General features: G+C 39.7%; 1 protein-coding gene across 5 annotated transcripts in view; it reads right to left on the bottom strand.

The window, feature by feature from the left end:
* Positions 1-13,692, bottom strand: part of ODF2L (outer dense fiber of sperm tails 2 like) — a 273,656-nt gene that overhangs the window by 97,365 nt on the left and 162,599 nt on the right. The window contains exons 24-25 of one of the 5 annotated variants that reach the window (XR_003794337.1): positions 11,683-11,763; positions 711-1,946 (exon numbers count right to left, since the gene is read on the bottom strand). The exons of 3 other annotated variants lie outside the window; for them this stretch is intronic. The gene's annotated coding sequence lies outside the window, so the exon portion shown is untranslated. Of the gene's footprint in view, positions 1-710; positions 1,947-11,682; positions 11,764-13,692 lie in introns of those variants that run through there. One more of the 5 variants, XR_003794339.1, reaches the window with a different exon arrangement.

Genomic DNA, 13,692 nt, shown 5'->3' with positions numbered 1-13,692 from the left:
ACCTATTTGCAAGGCAGGAAAAGAGACAGAGACTAGAGAACGGACTTGTGGACACAGTGGGGGAAAGGGGAGTACCACTGACATATATACACTATCATGTGTAAAACAGACAGGTAGTGAGAAGCTACTGTAAAGCACAGGGAGCTCAGCTTGGTGCTCTGTGATCACCTGGGTGGGGTGAGGGGGGTGGTGGTAGGAGGGAGGCTCAAGAGGGAGGAGATATAGGTATGCATATAGCTGAGTCACTTTGTTCTATGGCCGAAACTAACACAACATTGTAAAGCAATTATACTCCAATAAAAAATGCATATTTTAAATTTTAATACATATTTTAAAATCTAATTGTAACCAAAGGGTGAAATAGGATGGTCTGTAGACAATTTTCCAACTTGCAGAGATAAACTTATTTTACTAGTAAATCTGTCCATAATTTTTTGTAGATAAGTATCAATTTAAGAAGAAAATGCATTCCTGATCTCTGCAGCCTAGGTCAACTTCCTGTATTTATATACATACTTATGTCCCCCCCTTTATTTCCTTGAAGCATTTACCATAATTAAATAATAAATTCATAATAAACTTTTTAGTGTACGTCCTCCATCCTAGAATGTAAGCATCACAAGGGCAGCAGCCCAGGTTGTCTGGTTTATGTCTGTATCTTACAGTGTGGACATATAACAGGTACTCATTACATTCAGTGAAGGAGTTGGTATGTTTTAAAACCTAGATGTTTTATTTCTGCTTTATTCAGAGTCACAATAACCATGGACATATTTCACTGTTACACTGCCATTTAGAGGGGCTGAGAAAAATGTTTTATGACATTTCCACTGCTGTGCTGCTTCTCGCATGTATCCTTGCTTTGGGAGAAAGGATTAGAGCAAGAGCCTATCTGCAGGGGATCTCTGAGGTTTCAAGAGCGTGATGATGTGCTCTTGAATAAAGTTTTGGAATTCTCCCCATATCCAGTCTCCCCTTCTTCTTTTACTAAGATAACTCCCCACACCCTGCGAGTTTTGGCCAGGCTAATGACCACTCCAGCTGGACATTACAATTTCCATCTTCCCTTGAATCTTCAAGAGGCTCTGAGTCTTGGTTTTAGCTACTTGGTTTTAGCAACAACTTCTGCTTCATGTCCTTCAAAATAAAGCTGTTGTCCTTCTAAGTTTTCTCTTTTTCCTTCCCATGGCCTGGAATGTGCATACAGAGCAGTGCAGCTGAAGACAATTGGAGCAAACACCTTAGCACCAGAGAGAAAAGCCAAATGCAGCAGATAGCAGAGTTGCCCCACCAGCCTGGGTCCTCTGATGTCTTTGTAGAGCACAACCCAATGACCCATCTTGAGTTGTGATACGAAGAGAAAGGAAGCTTCTAAACCATTTAAACCACTGTACTTGGAGTCACTTTTCTTACAGTGGCTAGCTTACTCCTTAAAATGGCAACAATTACGGGCGTGGTTCTTAGTTGCAGGATGTTTTACAAATAACAAAATCCACTCTAGCTAATTTAAGAAGAAAGGGATTTATTGCAGTCTATTAGGTAGCTTTTTGGAATGCCAAGGAAACTATCTTGGATTATACACTGTCAAGAGCAATGCAGACAGAAGAAACGTCCAACTCACTCCAGGCTTATTCCAGAGGAAATCCCATTATTGCCTGTGCGCTATACAGAGCACCCCAACGTATCACCCATTTCGTTGGATTCTATGCTGACTTGTTGGACTGTGAGAGATGAGCGTGGGAGCTGCCCATAGAGCTCAACTGAGTCCTGTCCTCTCTAGGCCATGCCAGGGTGGGCTTTGACTGTAACGTACTGATCTTCTTAGCTCTCTTTCCTTTCTGGAATCAAAGTCTCTTGTAAAGAAGCTTTTGTTTCCGTCTGCTGCAGTGTGCTTTCCGTTGCTCTCAGTGTTATCCCTGAACGGCCCATTTCTTCTTTAGGGATTCCTAGAAACATGATCTTTCAAAAATTTTCATTACAGGTTTAGCATAATAAAATGCTTTAAACAGTGGAACGTAATTTTCAGTAAGGAAGAATCATCCTGTCACAATTCTGAGCCTAATTCCAGAACTGTCCCTGAAAGGACAAGATTTATGGTCAAAGAATATGTTTAAGTCATAAAGTTGGCAAAGAGTCAAAATAGATCAACTTTCAATTATTAACATTCTGAGCTATATGTGAATTAACTGGAAACCAGATCTTGGAGCCATAAACATTAAGACTTGTTCTTTCCTCTCTGTCAACTTAAACACCCTGAGCACTTCAGGAAAACAAAGAAACATGAATGTTTGTAAAGGAAAAAGACTGGAGTGGACCTGTCTATTTTACTTTTAATGGTGGGATATTCTTTTGCTCTTTCTAATGTTTGACTTAGTTTAAGTCCAGTGTTTTCTGTAATTTTTATGACTTTCCTCAAAGGCACTTTGTTGTGAGTCAGCAAGGTATCTACTTTCACAGATTTTTCACATAACTGAAAATTACCTCTTGTGTAGTTAAAACATTTTTCATCTCATTTTTGTAAGAAATTTTTCTACAGTCTACTATATTCTTACCTGCCTTATTAACAAAAGATACTGTCTTCAGTTATCTCAGTGAATACTCATCACCAGTCAGTGTTTGCAGAGTGAAATTCTAAGTACTTTTCAAAGTTCTTTTCTCTTCCTATTGTACTGGCAATCACTTTTCACCGATACTCCATCAAATATGTGGATGCCACCTCCTCTTTTCAAATATTTTTTATAGCTTATCAAGCTTAATTGAAGTTGTGTGTTAAGTAAAATCAAGCAGGCTCTGAATGAGGGTTTCTAAGTTCATCTAGGAAGGAACGAATTTACTTACTCTGGTAAGCTAGAGTGCTGGCTTGTCAAAGCCATTCCAGCATGTTTTTCAAAAACTTTCTGGGTGCATAATCTATGCACCAGAGACTTGAGAACTGTAGAAATCTGACCTCCAAAAGAAAGTGGTTATACTATGCTGTTAGTTACAATCTTCTTTTTTAAACAGTTTTGTTGAGGTATAATTGACATACAATAAACTACGTATGTTTAAAGTGTACACCTTTGTACGTTTTGATATATGTACACACCCGTGAAACCATCATCACAATCAAGATAATGAACATGTCTACCACCCCCAAAAGTTTCCTCCATTCCCTTGTAATCCTAAAACCCAGATCCTCAGGAAACCATTGATCTCCTAATGCCACTATAGATTAGTTTGCATTTTCTAGAATTTTAAGTAAATGTAATCATACAACATGTATTCTTTTTTTGGTCATTTTTTTCACTCAGCATGATTATTGTGAGATCCATCCATGCTGTAGCACACATCAGCAATTCATTTCCTTTACTGCTGAGTAGCAGTGTATAATATAGCTATACCACAGTGTATTCATCTGCTTACAGACATTTGGGCTGTTTTTAGTTCTTAAGCTGTTACTAATAAAGCTGCTACACTTTTATATACAAGTGTTTGTATGCTGTTATGGGCTGAACTGTATTCCCCTAAAATTCATAAGTTGAAGTCCTAAGCCCCATTACCTCAGAATAGGACATTATATTTGGAGAAAGAGACTTTTAAGAGGCGATTAAATTAAAATGAGGCCATTAGGGTGGGTCCTAATCCAGTCCGGCTGCTGTCCACAGAGACACACAGGGATGGGCACGCACAGAGGAAAAAACCACATGAGGACACAGCGAGAAGGAATCAAATATATCTATGCACATATTTTTTTTTCTTTTATAGATCTTGCTTTCAGTGACGTATCTAAGAAATCTTTGCTTAATCCAAGGCAGCAAAAATCTTCTCTCTTATGTTTTCTTCTAGAAGTTCTATAGCTTTAGGTTTTTCATTTAGGTCTATGATCCATTCTGAGTGAATTTTTGCAAATGGTGTAAAATATGGATTGAGGTTCCTTTTTTCCCCCTCACCATTTGTTCAGAAAACTGCAAATCAGTTGTCCATAAAATTGTGGGTCTGCTTCTGGACTCTATTTTGTTCCACTGATCTATTTCTCTATCTTTACACTAATGCTACACTGTCTTGATTACTACAACATTACATTAACCTTTAAATCAAGTAATGTTGGTCCTCCAACTTTGTTCTTTTTCTAAGTTGTTTTGGCTATTCTAGGTCTTTTAAATTTCAATACGAATTTTAGAATTGGTTTATCAATTTCTACAAAAGAGCTGCAGGGATTATGACTGAGATTGCATTAAATCTTTAGAGTCAGTTTCAATTAATTGATTTGTTTTCCCACTACGGTTCCTATTTTCCTGCTTCTTTGCATGGTAAGTTTTTATTAACTAGCAGATATTGTAAATTTTATCTTGTTGCATAGTGTATATTTTTGTGTTCCTTTAAATATTCTAGAGCTTTGTTCTGGGATGCAGTTAAATTACCTGGAAATAGTTTTATCCTTTTTACATCTTGCTAGACTGGCCCAGAGCAATGATTACTCTAGAGCTTATTCCCCACCACTAAGGCAAGATCTTTCTGTGTACTGGACCCAGTGTGCTGTGAATCCTGGGGTTTTCTAGTCTGGCTGGTGGGAGGGGTAACTATTTTTTTATCCTGTGTGAACACCAGGCACTGCTACCTCTAATACATTTAGATGTTTCTTTCTCCAGCCCCAGCTGGTCTGCTCACAGGCAACGGCTAATCTTTACTCAGCTGAATACTTGAGGGGACCCTTTACAGATCTCTTCAGTTCTCTCTGTGCAGCTCTCTCCTGTCCAGTACTCTGCCCTGTGAACACTAGCCACCTCAGTCCCCTGGACTTTCAGCTTTATCTACTCAACTCACAGAGTCCATTGTACTCTCCTGAGCTCCCCCTCCCAGTACTGCGGCCTGAAAACTCTCTCAAATGGTAAGCAGGGTAATTATAGGGCTCATCTTGTTCTTGTTTCCTGTCTCTCAGGGACCACTATCCTTTGCTGCCTGATGCCCAGTGTCTTAAAAACCACTGTTCCCTATATTTTCTTTTTTTTTGGGGGGGTTGGTTGTTTCTGGTAAGAAGGAGAATATAGTCCCTATTACTCCATCTTACTCAGAAGTAGATGTTCCCACTCTCCTTTTTGACCATTGTTTTATAGCTTCAAGATAATGCATTTTAAAAAAAAATTATGTCATTAATCAAACCTTTTTAGTCAAAGGTTAGCTATTCTAATTCACTTATTTTTCTTATATTATGTCATTCTGGAACTGTGTCTTTTGATTCTAACCAATGCAGGATTCCTTTTCCATCTGTAGCAAACAATGCTAACAATAAAGGGAAATGATTGAATTAGAACTAGACAATAAATACTTCCTCTCCTGTTGTGCCTACTCTGACCAATTTGTTACGGCCACTGGATTGTGTTGGCTCGTAAGTATTACGGAAACTTATTTGTTACCCCTTCACCAATAACTGAAAATGAGTAAAGAGAAAAAATTTTAAGTTAAGAAGATGCTTTAAATTTGGGTTAGAGTGCTGAAATGTTGGTTAGCTTAAACAATCCATTCTATCTAAATTTTCTTTTTTAATGACAAAGTTGTGCATCGTCATTTTCATTACATTTTTAATCTCTATCTATGGTTATATATCCTTCATCATTCAAAACATTTATTTGCATTTGTGTTTTTTAACTTTTTTTGTTGGTCAGAACTTGCCAAACACATCATTTTAATGGACTTTTGTAAAAAAACTGGCTCTTGATATTACTTATTAATTTTTTTTTGCTTTACTGCTTTCTTATTCAATTTATGCTTTTTATCCTTCTATTGCAATTTTGTTCAATTTCTGGGATCTCGTCTAGCTTCTTCAGACAAAAGCTTAGTTTGTTTCACTTCAATTACATTCATTCTAGTTCTATCTCTACTGTTCCCCTAACTATCACAATTTATATCCAATATCTAAAATGTTTCTCTCTGGAGGGGGTGGGGAGAGAGGGAAGGAAGGAGTTAAAACCAATAATTTGGCAGACATTTATGTAAAAGAGACAACATAAGCTTCATGAGGGTGCGACTGTTCACTTCACAAGGGCAGGTTTTGTGCTCTAAAATATTTGGTGAATAAATGAACATACCTGTTCCTGCCAAACTTATTTCTTCTGATCTTGCCTCTGTACTTGGAATGCCCTTTCCCATTTTTGCTAGGTGAATGTGTGTTAATTCTTCAAAACTGGTTCTAGGTCAATTTGCCAAAAGTCAACCGCAACAAGCCAACCTTCCACAAGGCCGATTTGCCGAATATTCTTGTTCCTTTGAACTATTTATAAAGTTTACAACAATTCACATTGGATGGGATAGTTTTAATAGCTTTTAAAAATTTATGTAAACTTTTAGTTCACCAGTTTTCATAACAGCATTTTAAGGAGTGTTTAATTTGTCTCCACCCAGATTCCTGCTGCTGCAGCTGGAAAGAGCTGGGACAGAGAAAGGGGACTTCTACTAGGGGCAAGATGAAGAGGAGGGTCAGTATTCATTGCTTCCCAGAGAGGCAAGATGTGGTCAAAATACAAAGGATACATGCATGGACCATATATTCACAAAGAACAGATTCTCAAATACAATGACTTTTTATAAACACATTCTTAAATAAGAAGCTGCCCACAGGTTCCTCCTTTGTTTCCCCATACATTTCGCCCCATTTCTCCTCATCTCTGTAGTCTCCTTCCTCCCTGGGAGGGCCGTGCTATACGCTGACTCTGCTCCCTGTCTCTTCCCAAGTAGTCATTCCCTCCCTGCTCCTTCCAGTGCCAGCAGAAGGAGCTGGGGCAGACACAAACCCAACATTCCTTCGAGTGCTATTATGGAGACAAAACGAAAACTAGCCCATCTAGTTTCTAAGTAGTGAAACGAAACAAGTAAATTCAAAGAAGTGGTTATTCCACAAATTGGACTCATTTTCTCCCAGACCTCACTCATGTGACTGCTCTTCTACAAAGTCTTCTCTGACTCTCCCTGGTTGAAGTGGTGGGTCCTGTTACACCCCGTTCACACCTCCATCACACCCCTTAGAAGTGATCTGAAGACAGAAGCATTTTACCCCAGTTATTTGATTTCAGAAGTAGCTCAATCTCTAAACTGTTTATTCATTCAACAACTACTTATTAAACAATTTTTTTTCATTAAACAGACATTTACAGGAGGGGTGGTAAATTGGGTGAAGGGGGTAAAAAAGTATAAACTCCTAGTTATAAAACAAGTAAGTCCTGGGGATATAATGTACAGCGTGGTGACTATAGTTAATAATATTGTGTTGCATGTCTGAAAGTTGCTAAGGGAATAGATCTTAAAAGTTTTCATCACAAGAAAAAAATTTTTTGTAGCTATGTATAGTGACTGACGCTAACTATACTTATTATAGTGATCACTTTGCAATACATACATATGTCAAATCATTATGTTGTATACTTGAAACTAATATGATGTCAACTATATCTCAATTAAAAAACTTTTTAAACAAAATAGAACACAGACATTTACTGTGAGCTGACTATGTGCCGGAAAGTAAAAAAGATGCTGGAAATTAAGGTAAAGTAAGTCCAGGTCTCAGTGCAGAAATCAGTCTGGAGAAAGCAGAACAAGTCTTAGACCTCTTTATATTCACCTTCCCCTTGGCATTGCGGTTGGCATAGATTCTGTGCTCAGTAGAAGTGCTAAGCATATCACAGGCACTTTGCAACTAAAAGAACTAGAACTACAAGTCCCAAGTACAGTCACGGGTGTTATAACTAACAGTGAAAACAACAGCAGAAAATAGTTCAAGTGCAAGAGAGATTATGAGGGGCTTCTGAAGGCTACATTTTCTAATTCACCAAAATATTTAACAAAAAAAGGACAAACAAAATTGTTTAGTGAGGTACATAGTATTCAGAATGTCATAAGAAGGAAAAAAGATGAGATAGCCCTGTATTTAAAGTTTGGGTCCCGAAACAGGGCACTTGCCATTTCTTTCAAACTACAACAATAATAATTCAATAACTATGCTCAGAGTCCAGATATGCTAAATGGTATGTTAGGTGTAAATTCATTGAAAAAAATGTATTAATTCAGCCATAATCTAGTTCAAGGTGTAACCTATCAGTCCTAAGGCGATAAAAATTAAATAATATTGAATCATTCCAGATCCAAGGTTTTACAGCTTCCACATGGCTGATCAAAAACATGCAGAAGCACATAATAATTTAGGAAGTTCAATAACATACAAAATGACCACAATAAAATTTAATTCAAATCTGACCCTCAGGATTTTTGAAGACTATATCTATTAGTCTGGACAGTTAAAACAGAAATTATGTTGTCAGATGTTCCCCAAACAGCCCTCTTTTAAAATAAAAGAAACCTAGGTTTATGATTGCTAGTCATAACAAAAGTAGGTCTTTGGAATCTCCATCCTTTGATGTTCTGTTTGGAGATAGTAGGAAGTAAATAGATTTGAGTTTTAGCAAATTTTCAGACAACTTGCATGTTAGGCTGAATGATATCCCTTCCCCCCAAAAATAGCATGTCCTAATCCCTGGAATCTATGAATATTGCCTTACATGGCCAAAACAGACTCTGCGAATATAATTAAGGATTTTGAGATGGGGGAGATTACTCTGGATTATCTGGGTGGATAACTTTTATTGTTGCCATAATTTATAGTGTTATCACAGTAACACTTTGTCAGTGTAACTATTTAATTTAGAGACACAATGGATTAGGATGAAGCCTGCAGTCAGATTGATGTGAAAGACAAGATTACCTGGATTATAAAAGTCAACATTCTCTGCTCCACCTTTCTCGAATGAACCAGAATTCCATTATTCCCTTCTTTGGCTCAAAGGCCAGACTGTGCCTATAGGCAATCACAAGCAGTTACTCACACAGTTACCTTATTGATTCCCAGTAAGTAACTCATATGCTCTGAGTTATAACTAGATCTAATTCAGAACCTGTCAGACTGTCAGGCCAGATTTCCAGCATGCAGCCCCTGAAAAGAACATTTAAGGATGGAGATCCCAAAGACCTCTTTTACCCTATTTTATTTAACAAAGTTTTGGAATAAGCCCTCCACCCCACACCACTTCCTGGATAGCCAGGTAAGTTCTGAAAGGTGTAGCTTTGCTTCCTGAATTGCTTTGGATGATCTGATCATCTAACATATTCTCAACTGTCCTCACTGTCATCAATCCACAGCTACACAATGTAGACTGCTAATTAAATCTCAGGTATAAACTTTAACTTTAATCTTTGTAACTGAGACATTTTTATACACACACATGCCAGAAGTCTTTTTAATTAAAACCTTTTGTGGAAATATTTTTACTTTCCATTTTGCAGATGGTGAGAAGTATATGAAAAGTTTTGATTCTGTGCAGGGCATTCCTGTTTTAAATCAAACTAATTTTTCCATAGAATATTCTGTGATTTGACCACTCTTAATACACTTCAGCCAGACACATTCCCTTTGAAATTAATTCCAGTTTGTGAAATTCGAAAGGTGAAGACTAGAAGGAATGTAATTTCATATTGGTGGTTTCTGTTGCTGGGTAAACATTATTAATGCTTTCATAATGGCATAGTGATTTAATTCCCTAAGCACAGTAGACATATGGTACCATGTTCATATTAGCTATGCCCAGTACATGAAAATAAATCACTAAGTATAATCCATATGCCTATTTTTTTTTACTAACCTACTGCATTTGAATATGAATTTGTCACTAGCAATGAAGATCTCCAGTTAATATGAACTATGGCAAGAAAGAATATACCATTAGATGTATAGGTTAATAACTAGAATATACAAAAAATGGTGATTAGCAATTCAGTTCTACAAATACTGGGATCATACCATGCGACAGGCCCTGTATTCTGAACTGGGGACAGAGGAGTGAATGAACCAAATCCAGCCCCTGCCCCACGGAGCCTAGTGTACAGACCAGGTACCACTCTTGCCAGACTCACGATGCAGGTGATTGTGGCACATAGGGCAGCATGTCTCAATACGAATTCCAACCTCCTTCCTGTACTGCAGTACTTTCATGTCCTACTCAGGTTAGAAAGCTAAAAACTACTTTCCAGACTCCGTGTAAATGAGTTTAGGATGTAATTTGGATTCCACTAATCAGGTGCACTTATCAAAGACCTGGATTAAAACTAAATTAAGTGGAGACCGGGCTAGCTACAGAATTCGTGGGGCCCAGTGTAAAATGAAAGCACGAGGCCCCTGTACAGAAAGCAGGGGGTGGAACTTCTACCCTCCTTTTGTGGTCTTTTCCACAATTTATCAAGGTGGTTTCTTTTTTCTTTCTTTTTTTTTTTTAAGCCCCTCTTTTTGTTTGCTATTTTGTGGTGTGATCTCAGAAAGCAAGGACACTCAGATACGCGTGCAGACACTCACCGGGCCCAGGGTCCCTGCCCACGACTGGGCGCGCACTTGCGACCCACTGGCTGCTGGGTTTCCTCTCCCACCAGCTGCCGGACCGACCGAAGCTTCCAGAAGTCCCGTCAGACATCTCTCTTTCCCAAGGGCTGGCACCCCAACCCACGGAGGATGGATGACTCTGAAAGTACTGCCACCTCCACGCCCAGATGCACTAGGCACCTGGATAGAGGCAAGTAAGAACCTCTCCCTGCGACTAAGAACGCGCGCTGCTACCCGCCAGGAGCGCGGACCGTGCGGCGTTGCCCTGTCGGCGATCGAGGAGCGCATGCGCCTGACGCGAACCAATCCCAATCCTCCTCGCACACAGGGCCGGGTCAACCCCAGGGCCGGAGAGGCGATGGTCACTGGGCAGTGGCAGGGAAGGAGAGCCCTGGGGTGCTAGGTCGTAGGGGACAGGCTGGCCGAGAACCTGTCACAGGGAAGTGGCAGGAGGAGGGAGCTGAGGCTCGAAGCTCCCCATTAATAATCCACTGTCCCAAAGGACTTCTCCTCATAACACAAATTTTAAATCAAGAATTTTAGGATGGCAACCTCGGAGTGTTAAACTACAAAAGTGGCGCCCTTCTAAGGGTGGGACCTCGACTGGCTGCACAGGTTCTGTGTTCATGAAGCTGGTCCTGAGCGGAGAGAAAAGGTGGGAGGCTTTCATTTTGTGCCTGCGGATTTGGGCAAAGGCATTAAGGTTCTCCTGTCATCAGTTTCCTGCAAATTTCAAGAGCTTGTGAAGTTCCTGGCCACGCAGAAGCTGTGTGATTTTGGAAATTGGGAGTTGTTCCTAGAAATTCAGCCTAGAGCTTCCTCCTATAGCCCTTCAATAATTTTACAAACCATCAAATAACTGGCAATAATTCCCTTAGCCCAACCAGGAGAGTTCAGTTGCAAACAACAGAAACCACAATGGGTACAGTAGTAGTATTCTCTCTGGAAAGGCATGAAATAGGAAGATTCCAGGAATAAACTGACTGCAGTGGCCACTGTTCAGGCACAAAAGAAAGCACTTCATATTGGAGAAGTTCATTCTGTGCTAGAAGAAAAACCAGTTATACTAAGGGAGAAGCATTATTAGAATAGCTGTGCCATTCTTCACTGCCCTTTTATATCACAAGAGTTGGAGAGGATTGTTGAAGCAGAGCAGTGATTAGATATGAAAGTGGGGAATCTAAGTAAATTGTGTCTTTGCTAAGAAAGTACAAATTGTCCCCCTGATATGGTAAGAAAACATGAAAAAAATCTACTTTAGATTTAAGTAGATCTACTTGCTTTATTACCTTGAGTAAGTAAATTAACTTCTCCAAGTCTCAGGTTCCTCTTACTTTCCTTCCAGGGTAAAGATAATATATAAAAAGAACCTGGAATAATATCATAGTATATATTCAGTATATAACACATAGTATATATTCAGTAAAACTACTGTTATTATTATAATAAAATCAAAATTTTGTATAGAAACATGTGGATGGCTTTCCCAGGTCACATTACCCAACCAAAACTTTAAATAAAGCAACACCACTCCGATTCTCTATTGGATTCCTTGGCATCCATCTCCTATCCTCCCAGCTGTCCATGCTCCAATCCAGTCAATTTACCCATCCACCCTCCCACTCACCCCTCTAACCTTTCTCTCTTCTAAAACTGGAACTGTTATGAGTTGGAATTTAATATTCAGAAGGCTTAAGATTGCCTAGTAGCCATCTACCACAGCAAGCCATAGATTAGAGATTCACTCCAAAATATAGTCTAAAATCCATATAAAATTTTCTCCTCAGAAAGTTGCTTCAACTTTATAACAATCACAGGGATGCTACATATTTCTGGTTGGCTGGGGAGGTGAACAGTGGAAGGCCGGTCTTCATGTCAGCTCTAACCACCATACTGAATATTGATGAGAAATCTTCCTATACTTTTGCATGTGCTATTACCTCAACTTGGGATTTCTTTCCCTGCTTTATCTGATAAATGTAAGGCCTATTTCATATTTTTACTCTTCTTTGAATCTCCCAGCACCCCCAGACAACTGATCACCCCCCCACTGCCAGTTTGTACCTTGTGCACACCTCTGCATAGCACTTCCCATAATAAACTGCTAGTGCTTATTTACACATCTATATATTTGATGTATATATTTTTTAATCTGACACCTAACTCAGTTGGGCACATGGGGTGCTTGATACATGATGAGTTAATCTAGAATTTTAAGAGGAAGCCCAAGCCCTTTGCTCCCAACTTCACCCCATGTAGGCTCAGTCTGAGGTTTCCCCCTTCAGTTATAATCAGCAGCTCCACCCATCCTTCCCTCCTCTTACCAGAGCTCCTGTGAATCCAGCTCACTGTGTGGGGCAGTGGCACATCACCCAAATCTCATCCACCCATTCCCATACTCCTGTTCTGTCCTGGACCCTCTCAGACCTGTCCTAGCATTTTAAAGGTATGAGCAGAGAAAGACAAAGAAGTGAAAGAAGAGAGAGAGAGAGTTTCAGAAAGAAAAGCATGGTCAACAATGACAAATGTAGCACGAGGTAAAAGAGCTGTTGAAGTGCCTAACGTATTGTGCCCTACCGTGCTGTAGTCTCAAGCAAGACGTAAGGGGTAAAAACACCAACAAGGCAGATGAGTCCCTTGTCATTCCGGACCTTGCCTCCTACCATGCCACACACAGCAAATGAATAAATAAACAATGTAATCACAGCTCATAATTGCGACAAAGGAAGAAAATAGGGAGATGACAAAAATGTTGCCCATAATAGTAAGCAGCTATCTATAATTAATCCTAAATTACTGCTATAGGTCTTGTTCTAAAGACTATGTGTATAATTTCATTTAATCCTTATAACAGCCGTAGGGTAGAGGTACAATTATTTCCTCACTTATAGACGAGAAACTGAACCACAGAGAGGTTAAGTGATGTTCCCAAGGTCACACACCATGTGTTGTTCAGGAAAGGTCTCTCTGAGAGTGGATATCTGCGCCAAGACCTGAGGGATGAGAATGAACCATCCATGTGAGAGCTGGGGGAGAGAAGCTGGGGCTATGGGAAGAACAAGTACCCAGGCCTGGAAATGGACAAGGGTTTGTGGGGTTTGAATTATAAAAAGGAGGTTGGTGGGGCTGGATGAGCCGGAGCGAGTGGGGAGAGCACAGGAGATGAGCCTGAGGGGAAGCAGGGGCTGGAACACGGGCTGGCAAGCCTCATGAGGAGACAGCTGGAGCGGCCAGAGTGGCTTGAGCAGTTGCAGTCAAGCCGTGGTAGCAGAAGGCAGGCTTAGCTGGTTGAGGAGAGA

This window comes from Monodon monoceros, unplaced genomic scaffold, assembly GCF_005190385.1.
Source record: "Monodon monoceros isolate NGI ecotype Baffin Bay Population unplaced genomic scaffold, NGI_Narwhal_1 Super_Scaffold_18, whole genome shotgun sequence".
NCBI lineage: Eukaryota > Metazoa > Chordata > Mammalia > Artiodactyla > Monodontidae > Monodon > Monodon monoceros.
The sequence above is the reverse complement of the archived record's forward strand: the minus strand, read 5'-3'. Positions and strand labels throughout refer to the sequence as shown.